The following is a 5858-nucleotide window of genomic DNA, read 5'->3' as shown; positions in this document are numbered from 1 at the left end:
ACCTTACACAGAAAATAAATCAATATTAAAGTCCCACTGTATATTATGGATACTTATACACAAGGACCTCCAAGAGGCAAAATTTCATCTGAACTTTGAAGAAGCTGAGGGACATGGCTTGCCAACAAAAGATTAAGACAATAAAGGCATATTTCACCATAGAAATACATAGAGAGGTATGTGATATGTGTAGCAGGAGTTAGCAAGTTTTAGCCAAAGAAGATTGAGCACAGAAGATTGACTTGGCTGTAGTTGTGTAACTATAGTATAAAGAAAATAATCAAGTGATATTGCCAATATAATATACAAGAAAGTTAGTGAGAGGTATGTAAACAATCACACAAACAGGTATACATATATGCATATATATATAACAAAGAATTCTTGAAAGAAAAAAACCATAATCTCCAATTTAAAGATGTACGATAGACTTCAATATTTCAAAAAAAGGAGAGAGGGGGCGCCTGGGTAGCTCAGTCGGTTAGGCGTCTGACTTCAGCTCAGGTCGTGATCTCACGGTTTGTGGGTTCGAGCCCTGCATCAGGCTCTGTGCTGACAGCTTGGAGTCTGGAGCCTGCTTCAGATTCTGTGTCTCCCCCTCTCTCTGCCCCTCCCCTACTTATGTTCAGTCTCTATCTCTCAATAACGAATAAACGTTAAAAAATTAAAAAAAAAAAGAGATACCAATAAAGATATGAAAAAAATGCTCACCTAATTAGCAAAAACACAAAATAAAATCAAAATGAACTACCATAATACCCACTGAATTCACTAAAATGGAAAAATCAACGATGTTAAAATACTGGCAAGAATATGGAACAATGGAACTTTCTTACCTTATTGGTAAGCTCATAAATTGGAACTGTGGAAAGTGTTTGATAGTTATCTACCAAAACTGAACATACATACCCTATGACCCTGTGAGGTCACTCCCAGATAGGCACTCAACAGAAAGGAGTGCTAGATCTATAAAAGACTGGTGTAAGAATGTTGATAGTTTTGTTCATAATAGCCAAAAATTTTAAATGGCCTAAATGTCCATCCACAACACAATGAACAAATTGATATATGGTCATACAATAAAATACTGTACAGCAATCAAGAACAAGCTCATATACATGAGCACATGGATGAATCTCAGATAAAACATTAAATGACAGAAGTCAGATACTGAAGATTAATGTTTTATGATTCTATTTATTTGACATTTAGTAGGCAGAAACTTATCCATGATGACAGAAGTCACAATAGTGGTTAACCTTAGTGGAAGGAAAACCACTCAGAAAGGAGAAAAATTGATCCTTCGAGGACTCTGGGACATGTTCTGTGCCTTGATCTGGATTATATTACATGGGTTAACACACATAAAAATAATCATTAAGCTGTACAGCTACTATCTGCATATATACTACAGTTATAGCTCAAGAAAAATAAATTTAAAAAAGACTAAAAATTAAAATATCAAGCAAAGTAGAGAAGTGTAAGTCTGGCAAAAAGAGCATACATTCTTTGCTCATGAATTTCCCCCCAAATTTTATGGTCATAAGGTTATTAAAATTTTTAAGGTTTTTTTTTTTTAAAGAAATATCACATTCATCTCCACTTATAACCAAACCCTAAAACATGAACGGTTTTCATTTATCCATATTCCCTTGTATATTCTTTCTCATAGCCTTGTACACATGGTTATATAAGAAATCATTCTGGATATAAATCCTACACAGAGAAAAAGTCAGAATTTGGAATCCAAAAACCTAATTTGAATCCTCGATGGGCTATTTATTAGCTGTGTGATTTTCACCAACAGTCTCTCTAAATCTTTGCTCACTTGAAAGAGGGAACACAAATATTATCTACCTCATAGAGCTGTTATGAGAATGAGTCAGATCATGTGCATTTATAAACACTACTCCCAAATTTGGTAATTTACGTTTACTTAGGTGATCACAGTGTAGATACTATTCTTCACTGCTATTCTCATTTCCTCTATGATTAGCATTTCTACAATGACAAGCAATCTTCATAGTGGTCTTGCTTAATTTCCATTCCCCGTTCATTTCACCAACAGAAACTCAATTTTATTTGAAGTTGGCGATATGCCCAGCTGAGCAATCAATCATGATTGATCTAAACCAGTCAAAACAAACCTGTTCCCTACTTCCCAGCCTTCTAAGCAACCAGGGTGATAGGTTCATCTGACTGAGGTTCTGGCAATAAAACCGAAGGAGAAACCCACTGGGGGAGGAAGGGGTGCTCTGGGAAGGGAGCATCTTTGTCACTTTCCTGACAAAAGTGTGACCCGTGCTGTCCTCTTCCTCTTCACCCTCTTCTTCCTGTCTTGACCTGGATTCTACTTAGAGCTTTGGAAGCCATTTTGTGAAAATAAGAGAAAGGTTTAAGAATTTTTCGGAGACATCAGCCATGGGATCATCAAGCCCCCACAACAGCCCATGCAGTCACCTACCTCTGAGCTTCTTGCCTTATGAGAAAAATAAACTCAAGTTTCTAGAAGCCAGTTAGAGTTTCTGTAATTACATTTGAGGACATTCCAAAACTAATACAGTTTTAATGCATTTGGAAAAGTTCATCAAATTGATATAATCAAATTAGTCATTTTCCTTTTGCCAGAAATTTAGATTTAGTTCAACAAACATTTACAGATGGTCTCCTATGCATTAGTTCTATTAGTGAATAAACTACATTCCCTCCCATGAAGGAACTGACAGTGCTTCCAATCTTACACTATTTAAAAAAAGGAAAACAAAACCCAAGCTGAAAACCACTGTGCATATATTTTTCTTCGGGGTTACTTCCATACATTCCCTCTCATTAAACTGTGCTCCCACTGACCTTTTTGGTTCCTGGAACATACCAAGCTTATCCCAACTTAGTAAATGTTGACAAGTAATGCTTTTTGCCCCGAATGTTCTTCTCCCACATCAGTGTCTAGCTGGATCTTTCGCATTGAGACCTCAATCTTAGTGCCACTTCCTCAGAGCGGTGTTTCACCCCAACCACACTAAGCAGTCATCCATCATAGCATTCTGTTTTAATTTTCTGCAGAACACTTACCACAATGTCCTATTTTTCTTGCCTCATGGTTTATTCCTTTATTGTCTGCTCCCCTACCCCTACCTCACTATCAGAATGTAAATTCTGTATAAGAATCTTGTTTGTTTTGACCACCTCTGTAATCCCACTATGAAAAACGGGGTTTGGCAAAATATAGCCTACAGCCAAATCCAGCCAGCTGCCAATCTTATAAAGCTTTACTAGAACACAGCCACTCCCACGTGTTTACATATTATCTATGGCTATGTTTGTGCTATAAGAGTAGAGTAGTTGCCAGAGACCAGATGGCCCACAAAATCTAAAATATTTGCTATTTGCCCTTTACAGAAAAGTTTACTGATCCCTAATCTAGAAACATGCTTAGCACAAAGTAGGCACTTAATAAATCCCCAAGAAGTGTTAAAATTTTATCTCAAAGGCTACTGAGAAACCTTACTGGTTTTCTCATCCTATAGATACATTTGTTTTTAACAACCTATCAGTCCTGTTTTGGAAGAATTAGTCTTTCCTGCAACTACTTCATAGAGGGTAATTCTGTACCAAACTTCCAAAAAGAACAACTCATCACCTTGGGATACAGGATTAAAATTTATTTTTTTTTTTACAGGATTAAAATTTAACTCAACATACTTCAAGATCATGAGGACATCTCAAAGGCAGAATCTAATGTCTTTCCCAGGTTAACAAGATAAATTTTGTTCCACCTGCACTTTCTCATAGAAGCGCTCCAGATCTGCATTTGCCAACCCAAATTACACTAACTTTCTATGGCAGCCAATTAAAACTGTGCCTTATATATTACCATTAAGGTTTTTCAAAAATTAGAGCATTTTTTAATTCCAATCTTTGTAATGCACTTCTTTAATTACTGAAATAAAATTGCTTTGAGACTAAGTTAGGGTACCAACACTCACGTCCATTAAGAGTCATTTGTTTTTATTCCTAAGGAATATAACTTTTAATAAATTTTGAAATTAAATAACAAAAGTTTGACACCCAGAGGATTTTAGGAATCTACTTCCCATGTTTTTACTTGCTGAGACCTTAGAGTCTTCTACCAGGTGTATCCAGGGATGTTCCAGCCAAATTTTGTCTTCAGCAGGACACAGGGGTAAAAGGGGTGAGGAAAATGGTATGCAAAGAAGGTGTAGAGCCCTCTAATGGCTCCTATTCAACCACCACAAGACTTCTAAAAAAAAAAAAAAAAAATCCTTGTAATTATAGCTCAAGGTCTCCTCCCTTTGAGATCTAGCACTTATATCCCAAGACAAACCTACATATTCTGCGTATCTTTTTTCATAATCTGACTCATTGACATCTACCTGATTTACACCTTCACCTTCCAGATTGAGGTTTTGCTTGGTCTTTGACCTTCACCCCTAAGTGATGTCTCTGGGCCCATTTTAACTCCATGATCTGACGCCCTCAAGCTAGACTCACCCAATCCCTATATTCAGGAGGTTCCCAGTCTATGGGATTTGCCAAGGGGATTATAATAGACAAATATAAATATATGGAAGCCTGATTTAATCTCAAGGAACAATTTATTATAGGGGTTCATTGTCAAAGGATAGAAATAATACACTCATGCTGCTCTTTCCAGAAGTATGAAGAAAACCAGTAGAGGAAAAATAACCAATGATTCATTTCAACCCCTGCTCTCTATGCCCACATAAGTCATACACAACTCCTGCCTGCCTAAGATAACATGTACCAGGTACTTTACTGGCACTTATAACGATCATCAAGGACCCCTCTGACTTCATCTCTGGCTAGGTTTCTCTTCCATTCCAATTCCGCGTCCCCCCCCCCCCCCCCACACACACACATTCTTATTGTTAACTTGTCTCTCGTTTTCAGCTCTACTTCCACCCTTTGGAACCACAGACCTCTGGAGTTCTCATAACCTAACTATCAGGACTCTTCAGAATCATAATTTTAATCCATTTCTCTGGTTCCTGCTATCCCTAATCTTAAGCAGCTTTACCACAAAAGGTTTGGCTTTCAGAAGGGGGGGGGGCGGGGGGAGGGAACAGCACGGTTTCACTGATGCTTTGAATGAAACCACCACAGACCTGCCAAGGCAAAGGTCAGAATCAGAGATTCTAAAGTGTTAGTGGATGGATGCTTTATGGAAGTATTTAAACACAGGCTTGAAGTTCTGGGGGATCTGTAGGAGGGATGCCTTCTGGAATCACTGCCAACTTACAAATGATTTCTAAGGCTCTGTTGAATCTCAAGATTTTAAAAACTGAATTACTTAATAAGCTCAGATAAATTTCCTGTGTTGAAGCTAATCTCTGGGAGTAAAACAGAAAAATCTCAGTGAAATCTGGAGCTACTATATAAAAATAAACATTCTTACAATTAAAAAAGGATGAGGAAAGAAAAAAAAGGGCAGGGGGAAAAAGGATGGAAAAAAGAGAAGAAAGGAAGAGGAAAGGAAAGGAAAAAAGAACTATAGAAAAGATAGTAGAAGGGTACCTGACTGGCTCCGTCAATAGAGCATTTGACTCTTGATCTGGGGGTCATGAGTTCAAGCATCGCATTGGATACAGAGATTATTTAAAAATAAAATCTTTAGGGGCGCCTGGGTGGCGCAGTCGGTTAAGCGTCCGACTTCAGCCAGGTCACGATCTCGCGGTCGGTGAGTTCGAGCCCCGCGTCAGGCTCTGGGCTGATGGCTCAGAGCCTGGAGCCTGTTTCCGATTCTGTGTCTCCCTCTCTCTCTGCCCCTCGCCCGTTCATGCTCTGTCTCTCTCTGTCCCCAAAAAAATAAACGTTGA

This window comes from Herpailurus yagouaroundi, unplaced genomic scaffold (genome assembly GCF_014898765.1).
Source record: "Herpailurus yagouaroundi ecotype Mexico unplaced genomic scaffold, PumYag 189, whole genome shotgun sequence".
Taxonomy (NCBI): Eukaryota; Metazoa; Chordata; class Mammalia; order Carnivora; family Felidae; genus Herpailurus; species Herpailurus yagouaroundi.
The sequence above is the reverse complement of the archived record's forward strand: the minus strand, read 5'-3'. Positions refer to the sequence as shown.